Source organism: Sarcophilus harrisii, chromosome 4, assembly GCF_902635505.1.
Source record: "Sarcophilus harrisii chromosome 4, mSarHar1.11, whole genome shotgun sequence".
Classification (NCBI taxonomy): Eukaryota; Metazoa; Chordata; class Mammalia; order Dasyuromorphia; family Dasyuridae; genus Sarcophilus; species Sarcophilus harrisii.
The window spans coordinates 133,698,323-133,716,028 of record NC_045429.1 but is presented as its reverse complement, the minus strand read 5'-3'; the positions used below and the strand labels follow the sequence as shown (position 1 = coordinate 133,716,028).

Sequence of the window (17,706 nt, the reverse complement as noted above, 5' to 3'; positions counted from 1 at the left end):
ATGTGCTTATATGTATAAAAATAATTACTAGCATTTCTATGTAGCCCACTATGTACCAGGTATATTCTAAGCTCTTTATAAATATCACAAATTTATCACTATCTTTATGAATATCTGGGAGGTAGGTGCTATTATTATTCTAGTTTTATAGCTGAAGAATCTGAGGTAAAAAGAGATTATATGATTTGCCCAAGATTACACAGTGTCTTAGACCAGATTAAAATATTTTTTCCAGATGCCAGCCCAGCTTTATCATACATAAGTGTGTGAATATATGTGGGTGTGGGTATATAGACACACACACATACACACACACACACTTTGTCTCCTCCATTAAAATGTAGGCTCCTCAAAGTCAGGAACCCTTTCAATTTTTGTCTTTATGTCCCAGTACACAAAGTAGGTACTTCATAAAGGTTTATTGATTGATAAGAAGGAAGTCATATTGTAGAGAACTAAGGAATTTGAACATTATTTGAAAGACATTGATGACATTTGAGAAGAAGAGTTAGGCATTATAAATATGCATTTAGGAAGATAAATCTGGCCTTAGTGGGAAGGGTAGGAAAGCTAGGGTTACTGAGATCAGTAATATACCTCAGTTGGAAGTATAACTACCTCACGGTAGTTAGGTACTCAAATGTAATCAGTTTTTCTGATTTTTTGTTTATTTTTTAAAAATAACAAAAATCAAAACAAAACAAAAACAAGATCAGATGCTACACTGAATATTTGTTAAGTAAAGTCAGAAGAATTGAAATAGGAAATTAAATTAATTTTGCATAAGACATAAAATGAAATGGAAAAACATTGGCCAAATATACCCAATGTCACTCAATAAACAAGAACCAACTACTGTCTTTGGACTTGTGAACACTATCCTAACTTCAATCTTTTTGTACAAATATATAGCACATATCCTGTAGCAATTCTTTAAATCCACTGGCAGATTAGAGCTCTAGGAATAACCCTGAGATGCTGGAGGTGGAGAGGTATTTCTAGTATTAAAATTCAAAAGCCCCTACCCAAGTGCTTTTTTTAATGATTATCAGTTGGTATCAATTAGTCAGTCAGACTTAATTAGTTTTTAGTGGGGAAAAGAGAGGGTGATATTTACTAAAGCAACTAGTATTTATATAAAGGTTTAAAGTTTACCAAGTACTTCACACATGATATATACCATTTGATCCTCAAAACAGCTCTGAGAGATAGAGGCACAGAAGGTTTAAGTGATTTGCCCAGGAGTCACTTATTAAGTGTCCAGGGCAGAATTTGAAATTAGGTCTTCTCATTCTATATCCAAACTGTCCCCCCAACATCCCCTATTCTGTAACATTTTCCTACAAGTATATATAGTACCCCAGAGAAAGTGGGGTCAGTTCTAGAATACATGTAGCAAGGAGAGTAATAGAGTTCCTGGAAATCCATTTCCCAGAGTCTTTAAGATGTTCATTCATCTTAAATATAATGTAAATTTTCTATTGGACTTCTTATAGAGCTTTGAATATAATTGTCCTAATCATATCCAGAATGTCCATACCCTTGGTATAGACTGACATCAACATCATTGCTGGGGGATCCAAATCTTCTAGTTCTTTTAATTTTGTAGCTTCAAACTGCAATTTCGGAGAAATTTAGGCAAGATAGAGATTAGAGAGTTTTTAATATTTTATTTGGATTTCTGAGAGGGAGAGATTTTCTGGGACTAAAGGATCCATTTTGGTCCCAGGGCTGATGTCTTAAAGCATTCAGCATCAACATCAAATGTGAGATTTTTATATGTGGCTCCAAGATTGGGGAAAGGGGTGGAGTCCGAACACTGGAAAACTCGGGAATTTCCAGAAACAGACCATCAATCCAGTTCTGACAGAATGGGAAGTGAGGAATATAAATTCTTGTTAACTTAGGAGGACTTAGGAGCCAGGATATCTGAACTCCTCATTATCTGGGATTATACATTGACAGTTTATGACTCTTTTGGAATGCCAGAGTGGCCAGAGCTCCACAGCCCTAATTATCTCAGTCCTAATGAACAGGAAAGGAGGGTTGCAACCAGGGGGATTGAGACAGAACAATTAAGGGAATTGAGGTAGAACAATTTAGGGAAACTGAGGGAGGAAAATTGGGGAAACTGAGGCAGGATAATAAAGGAAACTGTGGCACAACACAACAAGATATGGTTTCTCAGTGTCAAGCTACTGTTGGGCTGAATAAAATAGTTCACTTCTCAGGGTTCCAAGGATACACAGATCTTGGCTTCTGGAAAGGTCTAGTATGGACCTCAGTTCTGAGACCTTTGACTAGTGACTTCTGTGACCTTTCAATGCTCACAAGGTTGTAACTTAGTCCTGCCTATCTCTTTGAATTTCTTTCACTTAAGGTCAAAAAAAGCATAACACAAGAGGATAAAAAAAAAATGGCACCAACATTGTCACAGTCAAAAGTTGGTCAAAGTGGGGAGAGTAGTGCATTGGTGTTCAGAATTGAGGGGATGCTCAAGTACCGGTTGAATTTGAAGGCCTTTATGCTTCTTTCTAATCCTGATTCTATGACTGGGGAAAGGGAGTAATAATGCCTCTGATTTGGATAGGTGACCTGATGAGGGTTAAAAATCATTTGTCCTTTTGTCACTCCAACTTCATAACCACTGATTTATTTGGCAAATTACATTAAGAATAATTACAAGGTACTTCACAAATGCTAATACTAGAGTTTAAAAACTAAATTTGGATTCATTTTTTCAGATTCAAAGCCATGTAAAATTTAGCAGTTGTTGGTCCTGATAAAAATGGCCTTTAACAATTGATATTGAGAAATTTTATCCTATTTTATATACTTAATGTCTAGATTAAGCACTGGATTTGAGAGGTCTGTACAGATTATACCACCAACTTTGACTTTGAGTTAGTCACTTCCCTGGGGAGCAAAAACTAATTTGATGGAAATTCTGCAATGAAAATTTTTCTCAGCAACCTTTTTTAAGGGAAACATGTAATCAGTCACATATTCAGTAATTATGCTAAGGTGAATCTCTGTTTTGTTGAGGCAGGGAGGTGGCACAGTAAATAGATCATTGCTCCTGGAATCAGCAAGACCTGAGTTCAAATGTAGCTGTAAATATTTACTAGCTATTTTTCCCTGGGTATGTCACTTAACCCTGTTTACCTCAGTTTCCTCATCTATAAAATGAGATGGAGAAGGAAATGTCAAATCATTCCAATGTCTTTGCCAAGAAAACTCCAAATGGGTTCAGACACAACCAAAATGATTAAGAATAATGACTGCTTTGTTGACCTCCCAAAATTTCACAGGCACTAAAAATATGGAAATAGCAGTTTGGGATAGTAACTTATTATTTTAAGCAACACGTTAGAGTGGAAAGATCTGTGAATTGAGAGTCAAAAAATCTATGTTCAAATCTTGCCTATGCCATTTATTATCTCTGTGCCTTTAGACAAGTTATTTGTCATCATAACCCTCAGTTTCCCTATTTGTTAATTGAGAAATTTAGGTAAATAGCCTCTGAAACCCTGTGAAGCTCCAAATCTATGCTTTTAAGTAATTGTCAGTGATAAAATAAAAAACTGTCCTTTACTCTTAGATAGATGTTAAGTGTTTTAGTTATTCACATGGGTGACTAGCATAGTTCATTCCTCTAATTATCCATTCCCTGATGAGTAATTTGAGTCCCATTGAACTATCTCATACTTGGTAATATCTAGATAAAAATAATTGGTATTCTGAAAAACATTATGAAAAAAATCTCTACCTGCTTTTTGAAACCCTTTTTAAATAGATTCTCAAGCCTTTTATTCAGTTCCCAGACTTTGTTAAATGCTATAGCTATTGATCTTGTTGAAAAGAAGCTAAAATTATCAAAGAAATATTTCATGGCAGTAACAATTTCCTATTTCATCAGGACAGCCAGATTTGACTTCTCCTGCTGTACCTATGCTACTGATCTGTAAATAAACAAAGTTTCTCCCAGATATTCCCCAAACACATATAAGGATGTTTCCAAGGTTTCTCTCAGAACCAAGATTCACTCTTTTGCTTCTTGACTCCCCCCCCCCCACCACAATGATGTAGCAGTTAGTTTCACTGCTGGCAATCCTCAGGAATTTTTCTGTGAGGGTTAAAGTAAACTGAAAAGATTTTTAATCTCAGAAATGTTCTGGGTTTTGTTGTTTTCCTCCTCAGTCCCAAGTAAGGAAGAAAGCAATATGAAAATGGTTTGAGAAACATAATTAGATTTGGGTGGGAGGGTGGAAGCAATGGTAGGGAAGTGATTTGGGTAACAATCCTTGGTATTTATTTATCACTTTTTTCCCTAAGGAATTTAAGCTTTAATTTGATGAATATTTATTAAATATTTGCTATATACATGACACTGCCTAAAATTGATAGTTTTATAAAAACAATAGAACCCATGCCTTCATGACATTCATGGTCCAGAAAGGATATAGAGTATATTTGTGTTTGTGTGTGTGTGTGTGTGTGTGTGTGTGTGTGTATGAAATATATGCAAATAAATATGCAGTCTTGGAATCTTATCAGAATTTCAAAATTCTTGGCTATGATTTTAAAATCATACCAGGTTGGAAGTTTCAAAGTCACTATGTGGTGTAGAGACTGGTTATTTGATTTTTTTTTTCATTTAGTCACGTTCTTCAATTAATTTCATTCCAAGAAAGTGATTTGTTCCCTGAAAAAAAAAGTGAATAAATATGCAGTCTTGGAATCTTATCAGAATTTCAAGTTCTTGGCTATGATTTTAAAATCATACCAGGTTGGAAGTTTCAAAGTCACTATGTGGTATAGAGACTGGTTATTTGATTTTTTTTTAAATTTAGTCACGTTCTTCAATTAATTTCATTCCAAGAAAGGGATTTGTTGCCTGAAAAAAAAAGTGACTTCTATACTTTAAGCAACTGGACACTTTGGGAAAGTTTTTATTCCCCCCCTCCCCCGCTGCCACCCCAAAAGAATTTTGGCATCATATTACACCCCTCAATATCCATATGAGATTTAGATTAAAATCAGAGATATAAAATTAGAAGGAAATACATTTTGTCAATCGTGTTGCATATAAAATAATTTTTAATCATCAACAAAAGCAGTGCTAACCATGACTGTGACAAGTATTTGTTCTGAAATGTTGACTATTGATAAAGCTTGCCTAACAGGACTCAGATAATCAGATGCTGTTTTGGAGAGCTGTTGACTAAGCTTCTACCTGTATAATACTTGGCGCAGTCCCAAGGTGTAGGTACTCATCCCTTGAAATTTGAGTCCCATTAGAGTTATTCTGTGCCCAGCATATTTAGAGACAAAATATTTGTAGAGATCATCTCTGCCTTAAGTTAGATTTCTATTCTACCAACAGATTTTGGACATTTTCAATAAACTTTTGTAAGCTTCAGATAAATATGTTTGATCTTGTTTTCAGTAATGCAGTTGTGAACAATGTAGCCTCCCTTGTGTGTGATTGTAGCTGTAAAGATCAACATGAAATCCAAAACCTTTTTTGCATGTATTTATGCATTGGGGCATATGTGGCACTAATCCTTCCATCAGTACTAGGACTGCTCTTTATAGATTCTGAAGAAACCTATTACTTTGCTTTTTTACCTCACTAAAATGACTTAATCCCTAACTAGAACAGGGTGAGAGCCTTGCTTTGCTGAAAGCCACAAAAATGGAATATTATGGCTTTAATGCTTTAATTTCAACATTTACTCTATTTATAATTTGACATCTTCCCTCCTTCAGCCTTAAGAATAAACAAAAAAATTATTAGATGACCTCCTTCTTCCTGCCCTTTCCCCCTGAACAACAGCTGAATTTTTTTACTAAGTGGTGGGCTCCTTAGCTTATGGATTTCCTGGATTATGGTTTTCTGGGATTTCTCTATCCATCTAGGTCAAATTTCCGGTATCTCTCTCTTTCTATAATTGGAGGCCACATATAGTGCTGCCTGCCCAGGGTGTTAAAATTGTTTGTTTGGGCTCTGCTTGGTACTTTTCCTCAAAATGGATTATGCTAACTATCATATCAGCATATACTCAGGCTATTGCTTCTGTTTAGCAGCAACTAACTTCATTGGTGCAATTCTGAGTCTCTTAATTTGGGTTCCCTCCATTTAGTTGTTGTTGCTTATTTTTAACATTTTGGCAATTATTTTAATATAACTGGTTTCCTTTGTATTCCTGTATTTTTTATTTTATACCTTTACAACCATCATTAGGAGAAAGAATAGATAGACTTTATTCCCCACACACAAATAGCTAAGAACATTTGCCCTAATCTGTCTTTTCAGTGGGTTTCTTTAACCTTTCTTTTTGTTTCTCAAATGCTTATAGTCTGTCATTCAGTCAAATGTGAATCTTGTGTTCACAGTGAAAATCTTCAAAGCTTGCCAGGCAAGATAGTCCAAGATAAATTCAATTTCATGCTGTCAATGTATTCTTAATTATATTTCATGCAGATAATTAAGATTCTCAGAAAAAAGTAAAAACAAATACATTAAATATTCATATAATTGATAAAGGAAATTACAACTTCTTCAAAATACCACTGAAAAAAGTTAGACATTAGATCAGATTAGCGTCTTGTTACTCTGAAAATCCATTGTGCCTTAGCTACAGCTGTAAATGTGAATACTAAGGAGCTAAATTCTTGTATACTTCTGTTTGTTCTGACCTTGCCTTCCAATTGATATCAAAATAGCCTACTGTGTTGGATAATTATATGGTAGCTCACCTCCCTCCACCCCCCATCATGGCAGAGAAAGGCAGTCACCATGTATTAATGTAAAAGGAAACTACAATGTAAAACATGAAGCATTGTAAATGATTATTTACTAAGTAGGAAGAATATGACAATAAATGAGAAATGCTATTCCTTAATAGGAAGGGGAAGAAAAATAGCAGAGTGGCAATTCAGGCAAATTAAGACTAAGCCACTACTTTAATTGAAAATAAACAGGGAAAAAATTGAATGACATTTAACAATATTCTCTCAAGTTGGATGTCAAATGACCTGGGAGTCAAATCACAGGTTAGTTAACCCTCTTCAGGCTAAAATTTGGGAGAATGTCTGTCTACATTGATAAGCTTATTGTGAGGATCAAATGAAATAAGACTTTGAAAGCTCTAATGTGACATATACAAATAAAAGTTATTATGATTATTCAATCCATTTTACTGACTCATAAGCAAACTTATTTAGCTCAAAATATCCTCCCATTTTTGTGTCGTATTGTAGTTGGCTTGGTAATTGGGTGATCTGGATATATTGTTCCTGAAGTTTCTTCCTTAAGTAGTTAATAGATGGTGCAGTAAATAAAATATTTTAAAGTTTATTTTATTTTAAACTTATGAAATAAAACAAGCATTTCTGTAAAATAGCATAACAGCAAAAAAAAATGAAACCACAAATTGTGTATAATTTCCTATTTCTTTTAAATATATAATCACTACAATGTAAATTTCCTTCCCCCCCTCCTTTTTCTCTTTTCTCCTTCCCTTCCACTCTAGAGATGGCCACCATTAGACACAAATACATATGTGAAAAAGATCTAAACTTAGGAAGACGTGAGTTCAAATCCAACCTTACACACTTAATAGTGATTTGTCTCTAGGTCTAAGGCATTCAAGTTGCTCTAGATTCTAAGTCGCTCACAGCCTCTTTCTTCCTCCATTTTCTCTCTGAAAATGAAAAAAAATAACATTTACCTCATTGTGTTGTTGTAGAGATCAAATGAAGCAGCATATTAAGTACTTTGTAATTTCATTCATATATATATATATATAATGGAGTATAATGAACAATAATAAATATATGCTAAGCAGTTTTCTCCAATCAGAGGTACACTATTAAATAGTTTTTGAAAAAAAAAACTATATTATTTTTATGAGGGCAAAAGAGTTGACTTTGGAAATGAGGCAAAGACTATTTTTCAAGCCAGATGTAAATGATTAGTTATTTTCATCCCAAGTATGCTATATTTGTCCTATATTAACCAACTAAAAGGTTGGTAAGCGGTTAATGGTGCCAGGTAGATGTGCTTTTTTAAAGACCAAAATTATTTTCAGTCCTGAGGGAATTTTGTAATGGAAAATTTACTTCTATTTCACATAATTTTTAAAAATTGTGTAAGGTGTTAAACTGCCCTTTTCTCCCAATATGTAACATATAGAGAAAGGGATGACCTCTATTTATTTAGGGCAGCAGAGATTTAAATGAATCTGTCAGGAAAAGTGATATATAGACATTTTGTTTTTCAAAGTTAATTCCAACTACCGATTACTCTCTAGCCGATAGATCCAAACCTTGATTTAGGAAAGGTAATCTGACATAGTAGATTAAATACTTGACTTGAAGACAGGAATCTTATGTTTGAATGTAGCTCCAGACATTTAGTAGATGTGTGGCAATAGGTAAGTCAGTTGATTTCTTGAGGTTTCAGTTTCCTTATCTAAAAAAAGAAAAGATTTGAATTTGATGACATCCAAGATCTCTTATAGTTCCATAGCTCCCTCTCTATGACTTCCAGGGCTATCTTAAGATAGAGTATTTTTTTTAATCCCATGGCATTTTTGTCATACCATTCCCACTCCAGGGTTATTCCAGGGGTGATGAGGAAAGAAAGATTAATTGTAGGTTATACTGAGGAATTCCAATCTGCTGTTGTTGGGAGAACAGTCCTAGAAGACCTAGTTTTGTTTAGAGCTTTCAGATCTCTGGAGGATCCAGTAGGGTTAAATCTTGGTCAGTGTTGAAACAAACTTTCAAGAGAGTACAGATTGGTACGAATTGTCCAGATTTATACTGGATATTACCCAAGTGTCCCTCTGACATTCCAGAATGTACAAATTGTTTGGCTATGGAGGGGTTATTGACTGTAGTGTACCATGACCAATAACAATCATTCTCCATTGTTACCTATGTCTGACAGGTATCCCCATGGCTCCTGGAGGGCACAAATGTACTTGATTATAGAATCTTGGATTCTCAAGGTTAAAAGAGGTCTGAGAGCCAAAGTGGTAGTTCAAACTTTTCTTGAAGATCATCAAAAATGAGGGACAAATTACCTCATGAGGAAGCCTACTCTACTTTTAGACAGTTCTAAATGTTAGGAAATCTTCTCCTATATCAAGCTTGAAATCTGCCTTTCTGCCATTTCCATCCATTGTTTTCTAGCTCTGCCCCCTGGGGCCAAGAGAACAAATGTAATTGCTGTTCCATATGATGGCTGTTTACATATGTGAGGACAGTTTTCATGTTCTACTCCCCCCACAAAAAAAAAAAAAAAAAATTCCAAAACAAAACAAAACAAATTCTCTATGCTGAGTATCCCCAGTTCTATCAACAAATCATTTTTGATAAGTATTCTTCACTTTTTTGGTGTCATGGACCCCTTTGACAAAGCCTGTGGATCCCTTCTCAAAGTAATGTTATTAAATGTATACAATAACATAGCATTTAAAAGGAAACATTTTTTTTTGAAATAGTTACCAATTTTAAAAAATTAGTGTTTACAGATCTCCTGGTATTTATCCATTATGGGTCCATGGGCTCCAGGCCAAGAACTCCATGAGAAAAGTCCCATACCTGTTACATTTAATAGCGCCAAATGTCCATTGGTCTTTCTTCTCTTGCTTTTCTATATCACATTCTTCCTTTCTTTAACCTGCTGGCCCAAATTAGGATTTTCCTCTGCCCTTTTTTACCCTGTTTTCCCTTTGAAATACTTCTCTTATTCTTTCAACTAATTCTGCCTCATAAATAAAGGAGGTATTTCCCTCAATCCTTTCACCTTCTCCCCTAATAGGGAGATCAGAGGGAGGGAAGTAAAGGATCATCCTGATTTATAGCTTGCTACTGGACTCAAATGGACGTCAGGAAGGGAAAGTAAGGCTGGTGACCTTGTACAGAACTCCCTAATTTAAATCCAGTTCACCTGCATGTCATGACATCACCTCCCTGATGTCATGGTCCTCATCTAGAAGGAAGGAAAAACAATAACAACAATAGGGAGAACAAACCTGTCTTTCAAATACATAACTATTACTTGGTACTAGCAGAAACACAAATATTATTAGCAATAATATCTGGGAAATCTCCCCCTTTCCTCGCTGGAGCTTAGATACTCACTCAGTTCTCAGATGCTTGCTCATAAGGCTTACTCTCATAGCATCATAGATTTAGAGGGGAATGGAACCTCAGAGACTATCCCTCATTTTATTGATAAAGAAACTAAGACCCTAAGAAGTTGTGTCTAGCCCAAGATCACAGATTTAGTCACTGCCAGAGGTAGTATTTTGTCCAGAGGTGTCCATCCCTTCTAATATGGTGGTGTTCCCAGCTTATTTGCTCAACTATGTTTGATCCCGCAAGTTGGAAGCAGACATTAACTAAATTGAGCCACCCTGCTATCAAGTGCAACATCGAACTTGACTTCTTCTTCCTTCTCTTCCTCTCTCTTCTCTCCTTTTTTCCTACTGATCAGACTTCACTGTACTTATACCTTGCTTCTTTGCTATCTTAATGTACTGTGAAATGTTCAAATAGCACAATTCCAAAACAGTGAATGCATACATAAGTTGTTGCTTAAATGCAGCATTATCTTGAAGTCAATGGAGATGAATTTGACTCTATCAGGTGCCTTTTTACCCTTTGATTTTTTTGTGTCATGGATCCTTTATCAAAGTAATGTTTTTAAATACATAAAATAATATAGAGAGAATTAAAAAGGAAACAATCCCTTGTGAGTTCATGGACATTGGGATAAGAACCCCATATTTGTTAGCTCCAAATGTCCACTGGCCTTTCTTCCCTTTTTTTAACGTTTCATATTTTTCCTTTCTTCAAACTTCAATTGCGTGATTTAAAGACAAAGACAAAACAACAGCTCATCCAGTGAGGGAGCTAGTTTCTTAGACCAGAAACTTGAAGCCTTGTCTCTTAATTACTGATAGTGAACACAGAACATGAAACTGATAAAGGAATTGGTGGAAATCATGTGAAGCAGTTGTCATTGATAATGTCTCTTTGTAATCATGGTTTTTCCTGTATACCACTTATCCAATAGAAAAAACTTTTTTCTTTTCCTTCCCACCACTGTTTTGAATTTAGCACAAGCCCTTCCCACTGAGACCTGTGTCCTTCCAGGCAGGTAGGTGGCTCAGTGGGTGTGGAATCAGGAAGACCTGAATTAACATTTAGCTTGTACTACTGCTGTGTGATCCTGGGCCAGTCATATAATTTCTGTTTGCCATTGGAGAAGGAAATGGCAAAGTATTCCAATATCTTTGCCACAGAACCTCATGGACAATACTGGCATATTATGGCATCACAAAGAGGCGGATGCTAGTAAATAACAACAACTTCCCAATGATAATCTATCTAGTACATAATACCATTTTGATAACACATTAGAACAACACAAAAAGACCTCTTGGAAGTCTGCTTTTACCAAAAAAAAAAAAAAAAAAAAAAAAAAAAAAAAAAAAAAAAAAAAAAAAAAAAAAAAAAAAAAAAAAAAAAAAAAGGAAAATAAATGAGACAAAAATACTAACATATATACATGTTGCATTCATCTTTTCTTCTATATGTTGTACTTATTATCCTTCTATTGAATATACAAAGCTATATCTTTGTTAACACTGACCGATAGGTATATCTGTCTATATCACGAGGTTCTAAATTATTGATACTTTAATATGACTTATGATATCAATCCCTCTTCTTGCTCTCAATATCCATTGTAATAATACCCTATTTATTCAAAGATTAGATTTCCAGAAAGCTCAATTCTGAATAGTGAATCTTAGAAGCCGGAAAAAATGGAAAAGCTATTACAAAATCCTTACATCCTATTCTAGAGAAAAGGACCAAAGACTTTTCTTAGTCCAGAGTGAGGCTTAAGAGTTTCATATGAAATTAAATTAACTGATTTAACAAATGAGATAACGCAAGCATTTGGGGATTAGACTGCTCAAGCTTGAAACAATAAGGCTGGCAGTTATGGAAGCTTCAGTGATAAGTGTAAACCAAATAACCCCTAAGGTTATTCCTATATTTCAAGACAAGTACAGTAATTGATTACCCTGAATTATGAAGAGATTAAAGTAGGAATCCCCTACTTAAAGAAGGCAGAGAAATGTATATTCCATTTTAGGAAGAATTCCATCAAAAGGAGGTACTTTTTTTAAATTTTAAGAAAGAATGTATACTTTAAAAGAGAGGGACATTTTTTATTTAGCTGAAAAAAATTTCCTTCCATGGAATACCACGTCTGCAATGATGGCTTATAGAAAAGGTCTCATTGAATCAAGATTAAATTTCTTGAGTTTCTTGCTAAAGCTTCTATTTCAAAAACTCTGTGCTATATCCCTTCTTCCATTTTCATGTTCCCTTTGAAATAATGAATGAATGAATGATAAAGCATTTGTTCAGTGTTTCCTATGTGTCAGGTACTATGCTAAGTGCCAAGGATACAAAACACAAGCAATTGAAGATTATCCCTGTTCTCAAAGAATTTGTACTCTAATGAAGAAAGACAATATATAAAGGGAAACTAGAAAGGAGAGTGGCATTATTTGGAAATATCTTTTTTTAGAAATGGACATGTTGATACTTATTTTGTATTTAATTTATACTTTAACATATTTAACATGCATTGGTCAACCTGCCATCTAGGGGAGAGGGTGAGGGAAAGGAGGGAAAAAGTTGGAACAAAAGTATTTGCAACTGTCAATGCTGTAAAATTACCCATGCATATAACTTGTAAATAAAAAACTATTTAAGAAAAAATAAGTCCAGAAAGTAAAAAAAAAAAAAAAAATGGACATGTTGGTTCAGTTCTAGACCAAATAAAAGGATGCTCACTTAAGTCTAGAAACTCAGGGGCAAGGTCGAGGTGCTTCTGGAGGCTACAAGTGAGCTTTGATGAGAATGGTCATTAATATAAACCCAGGGAATAAGATACTGAAATGAGTGTCATAAAAGAGAATATTGTCTTTTGCATTTCTGTTTCTGAAAGTCAATAAGCATTTATTTGTTAAGCACCCATTAATGTGTCAGGCTGGGCAGTTGGTTGCTACAGTAGATAGATCACTGAGCTTGGAAGCATCTTTAATGTTTCCAATCTGGCCTCAGACATTTACTAGCTGTGTGACTCGGAGCAAGTCACTTAACTGTGTTTGCCTCAGTTTCCTTATCTATAGAATGAACTAAAGAAGAAAATGGCAAACCACTTCAGTGTCACTGCCAAGAAAACTCCAAATGGGATCACGAAGAGTTAACCACGGCTGAAACACAAGCCAAAAATGTGCCAGACATTCGATGAGCTATTCACACAATTGTCAAGCTTCTATGCTTTACTCTCTTACCTTCTTTTACCCTTCTGTGAACTTAGAACTTCCAGTTTGGTGTAGTGGAGCAAGAATAATGTAAAAATAGGTCTGTCAGAACTTTCATTGCTCCCTTTATTTCTTTTTTCCTCTAGTTGTTTATGACTCATCTCTATATACTCAGTGATGTTACAAAATCAACTCACCTCACTTTTCATTTTTGTTTCTTGAGCTAGTCACCCAGATGCTATCTTTTCTTTCTTTGGACATAGGGTCCTGAGTCTTTAGCTTCCCTTTAGTTGACAGTGGATGTTTATTTAGTTAACTAGGTGGCACAGTGGACAGAGCTGCAGGTCTAGAGTCAGAAAGATTCACCTTCCTGAGTTCAAATCTGGCTTTAGATTGTTATTAACTGGATAAGTCACTTAACTCTGGGTGTGTCTCATCTATAAAATGAACTACAGAAAGAAATGGCAAACCACTCAGAACCTTTGCCAAGAAAACCCTAATGGGATGATGAAGAGTTGAATATGACTGGAAAACCATTAAACTGGATGTCTATTTACAGCTGTGGGCGTATTTGGATCAATAGAAGAATAACTTTTCAGACACTGGGTTTTTGTAAGGTTATTTGCCTAATTATGGTCTTTAGGTATTTATGTGAAATTGTTGATATATATATATATATATATTTATAAGTATGTATACATGTGTATATACATGAATACACTGTACTATAAAGATCAGAGCATGCTATACATATAGGATTAGAGATTGAGCCAGCAGTGAGCACACCTCTCATAAAACCATCCTCTAATTTTAGGGATGAGGAAACTGAGGACAAAAGATGGCTTAATCAAGGTCCCATAGATAATAGCAGAGCCATGATAAGTTTTATGAAAAAGAATTTGTGAGAAGGGCAAAGTATATTTATTAAATTTATGGATTATATATCCTGTAAAGTATTGTCTCTAGTTTAAGGATTTTATGAAAACATTACTGCTGAATTCAGTTGCCTTTCTTTACATCTCTAAATCATGTTCTGATATTTCTCCTATAGTAGCATATTTGTTTACAAGTGTACAGTTAGCATCTGAATCAGCAAGTGAACAAAAGAACAAGTATTATCACCTAAATTTATTATACTTGTTTTTCTGTGACTTAGATAAAGAACAACATAAGACAGAGAGAATTTTTTTTCCTACAATGCCTATGATCATATTCTACTTATAGTTATTACTTTTGTTATGTTCTTTAGTCATAGTTTTGATAATCTAATCTCTTTTTTATGCTGGGTGGCCCCAGATTAGAAATCCTGTGGGTTGTCATTGTTTCAGTTCCCTCTTTAACAGGGAATATTGGCTGTATCTACATTTATGTGATTTCCTGAGTGTGAGAACTCCATCCTCCAAGGCAGATTGCAATCCCTTTATAATTGAATAGATAAGACTTTGAGAGCTACTGTGACTTCCCCTTGATCACCAAGCTAATGACTATCTAAGGTAGCTGTTGCTCCAAATCCACCTTCTGTCCACTACACCAATCTGCTTAACTGTTTAAAGCTGACTGCTTTACAATTAATGGATCAATAGATCATAAACCGGTTTAAACATTGCTTGATTACCATTTTCCATTTCCATTTATATTTGTTTTCCCCTGGACCCTTGAGAAGGGGGAGATTCCTGATGCAGAAATTTCCTTTGCCAATGCAGATCAGCAGTTTGTCTCCACTCTTAGACAAGAAGTTGCCTGGGGCACTGAGAAGTTATTATTTTTCCATGGTGACACACATAGCTGCTTTCTATGGTAACAGAGACAGGCCTGGAACCCAAGTTTTCCTAACACTACTATAGACCCTCTCATTATGCTGTCTCTCTGGATGTTAAATACTTAACATTAGATTTTTACTGTTTGACCATTTACTAAGGGATAGGTGTTTTTCTAAATTGAAGGGTTTTGTGATTTTTTTTTAAAGATGGAAAATCCTAAAGTTAGAACATAGTATTAAAGAAAGAAATGCAAAAGATAATTTCCAAATGGACTAGGTATCTATCAAGAAGAAAAGCCCTCATAAAATTTAGTCCTAATCATAGCCAGTCATCTTGGAAATGAATTTCACTGGTCACAAGAACCCTGATATATTTGAAGGGATCTCATAGTACTTTAATTTCCCCAACTGGATCTCACAAAACATTTTGTTTTGTACCTTTCTTATGTACCCATCATGTGATGTCTGGTATCTGTCAATAAGACAGAGACCATCTCTTACTTAAACTTGGTACATCCTCAGAGTCGAACACTGGACTATTCACACAGGAGAAACAATTGTATTTATGAAAAGAATGGGATTTTTAGCCACAGGATGCCGTCATAACCATCGGTATCCCCCAAGACTCTATCCTTTTCTTCTTTTTTCCCTCTGTATTGTCTCACTTAATGATCTCTTTGGCCTCCCATGGGCTCAATTAATTTCTATATGAAAATGATAATGCAGTGGATAGAGTGCCAGACCTGGAGTCAGGAATAAACTTATCTTCCTGAGTTCAAATCTGGCCTCAGCACTTACCCTTGTGATCCTTGGGAAGTCACTAAACCTCGTTTGCCACCATTCCCTTGTCTGTCAAATGAGCTGGAGAATGAAATGGCAACTAATTCCACCTGTCAGATTGGCTAGGATAATGCTGAATGTTGGAGAGAATGTGGGAAAACTGGGACACTGTTACATTGTTGGTGGAATTGTGAATACATCCAGCCATTCTGGAGAGCAATTTGGAACTATGCTCAAAAAGTTATCAAACTGTGCATACCCTTTGATCCAGCAGTGTTTCTACTGGGCTTATATCCCAAAGAGATCTTAAAGAAGAGAAGGGGATCTGTATGTGCATGAATGTTTGTGGCAGCCTTATTTGTAGTGGCCAGAAACTGTAAACTGAGTGGATGCCCATCAATTGGAGAATGGCTGAATAAACTGTGGTATATGAATGTTATGGAATATTATTGTTCTCTAAGAAACAATCAGCAGGATGATTTCAGAAAGGCCTGGAGAGACTTACATGATCTGATGCTGAGTGAAATGAGCAGGGCCAAGAGATCATTATATACTTCAACAATACTATATGATGATTAATTCTGATGGACGTGGTTCTCTTTAACAATCAAATGAACCAAATTAGTTCCATTTGTTCAATAATAAATAGAATGAGCTACACCCAGTGAAAGAACTCTGAGAAGTGAGTGTGAACCACAACATAGCATTTCCAATCCTTCTATTTTTGTCTGCCTGCATTTTTGATTTCCTTCACAGATTAATTGTATATTATGTCAAGGTCCGATTCTTCTTGTGCAGCAAAATAACTGTATGGATATGTATACATATGTTGTATTTAACATATACTTTAACATATTTAACATGTATTGGTCAACCTGCCATCTGGGGGAGGGAGTGAGGAAAAGGAGAGGAAAAATTGGAACAAAAGGTTTTGCAGTTGTCAATACTGAAAAATTACCATGCATATATCTTGTAAATAAAAAGCTATAGTAATAAAAAATAAAATAAAAATAGTGGGAAAAAAGAAATGGCAAGTGATTCTATGAAGAGTTGAAATGATTGAACAGCAGCAATAACAACAATACAATACAAATGATTCCATATATATATATATATATATATATATATATATATATATATATATATATCCAATCTTGACTTTCCCCTGAGTTCTAGTCCTCCTCAGCTCATTGGACATTTCAAACTAGATGTCCTGTAGATATCTCAAACTCAACATGTCTAAAGTCTCTGCCCTCCCAATCTTGCCTTGTCTAAACCCTTTTCTCTTCCCATTTTCCATGTTACTGTCCAGGGTAGCAGTCCTGGTCACAAACTCAATATCACCTTTACTTCCTCACTCTCAAGTCATCTACAATCTGATGTTATCATTTCTCTTTTCACAACATCTTTCTTCACTCACACATAGCCACCTCTAAGGTTAACCTTCATTAGCTCTTACCTGGATTCTGATTGATCTCCCTCTATGTCAAATCTCTTCCTTCTCCAATTTATCCTCCACACAGCTGCCAAAGTAGTTTTTCTAGAGCACAAGTCTGACCTTGCCCTCCACTGCTAAAGAAATTCTCACCACTTTGTTACTTCTAGGATGAAATATAGAGTTTTTTGTTTGGTTTTTAAAGTTCTTAGTGTGGCCCTTTTCTACTTTTTCAGGCTTACTCTCTGTTCTTCTACACACTCCACAATCCAGGTATAATAACCTATATAACTGTTACTTGTACAAAACAACCTATCTCCTCTCTCTTAGTCTTGACTCTGACTGTCCTTTGCCTGGAGTATTCT

The 17,706-nt window shown here is 35.2% G+C and overlaps 1 protein-coding gene and 1 long non-coding RNA gene across 7 annotated transcripts in view; one reads left to right on the top strand and one right to left on the bottom strand.

Annotated features, from left to right (window-relative positions):
* The window catches only part of LOC116419129, a 31,244-nt gene extending 21,599 nt beyond the window's left edge, over positions 1 to 9,645 (bottom strand). Inside the window, exons 1-3 of one of the 2 annotated variants that reach the window (XR_004229395.1) lie at positions 8,610 to 9,645; positions 8,334 to 8,479; positions 7,618 to 7,709 (exon numbers count right to left, since the gene is read on the bottom strand). This is a non-coding gene — a long non-coding RNA (uncharacterized LOC116419129). The remainder of the gene's footprint in view (positions 1 to 7,617; positions 7,710 to 8,333; positions 8,480 to 8,609) is intronic. The other variant, XR_004229396.1, reaches the window with a different exon arrangement.
* Positions 1 to 17,706, top strand: part of ZDHHC14 (zinc finger DHHC-type palmitoyltransferase 14) — a 321,515-nt gene that overhangs the window by 157,829 nt on the left and 145,980 nt on the right. The window lies entirely within an intron of this gene.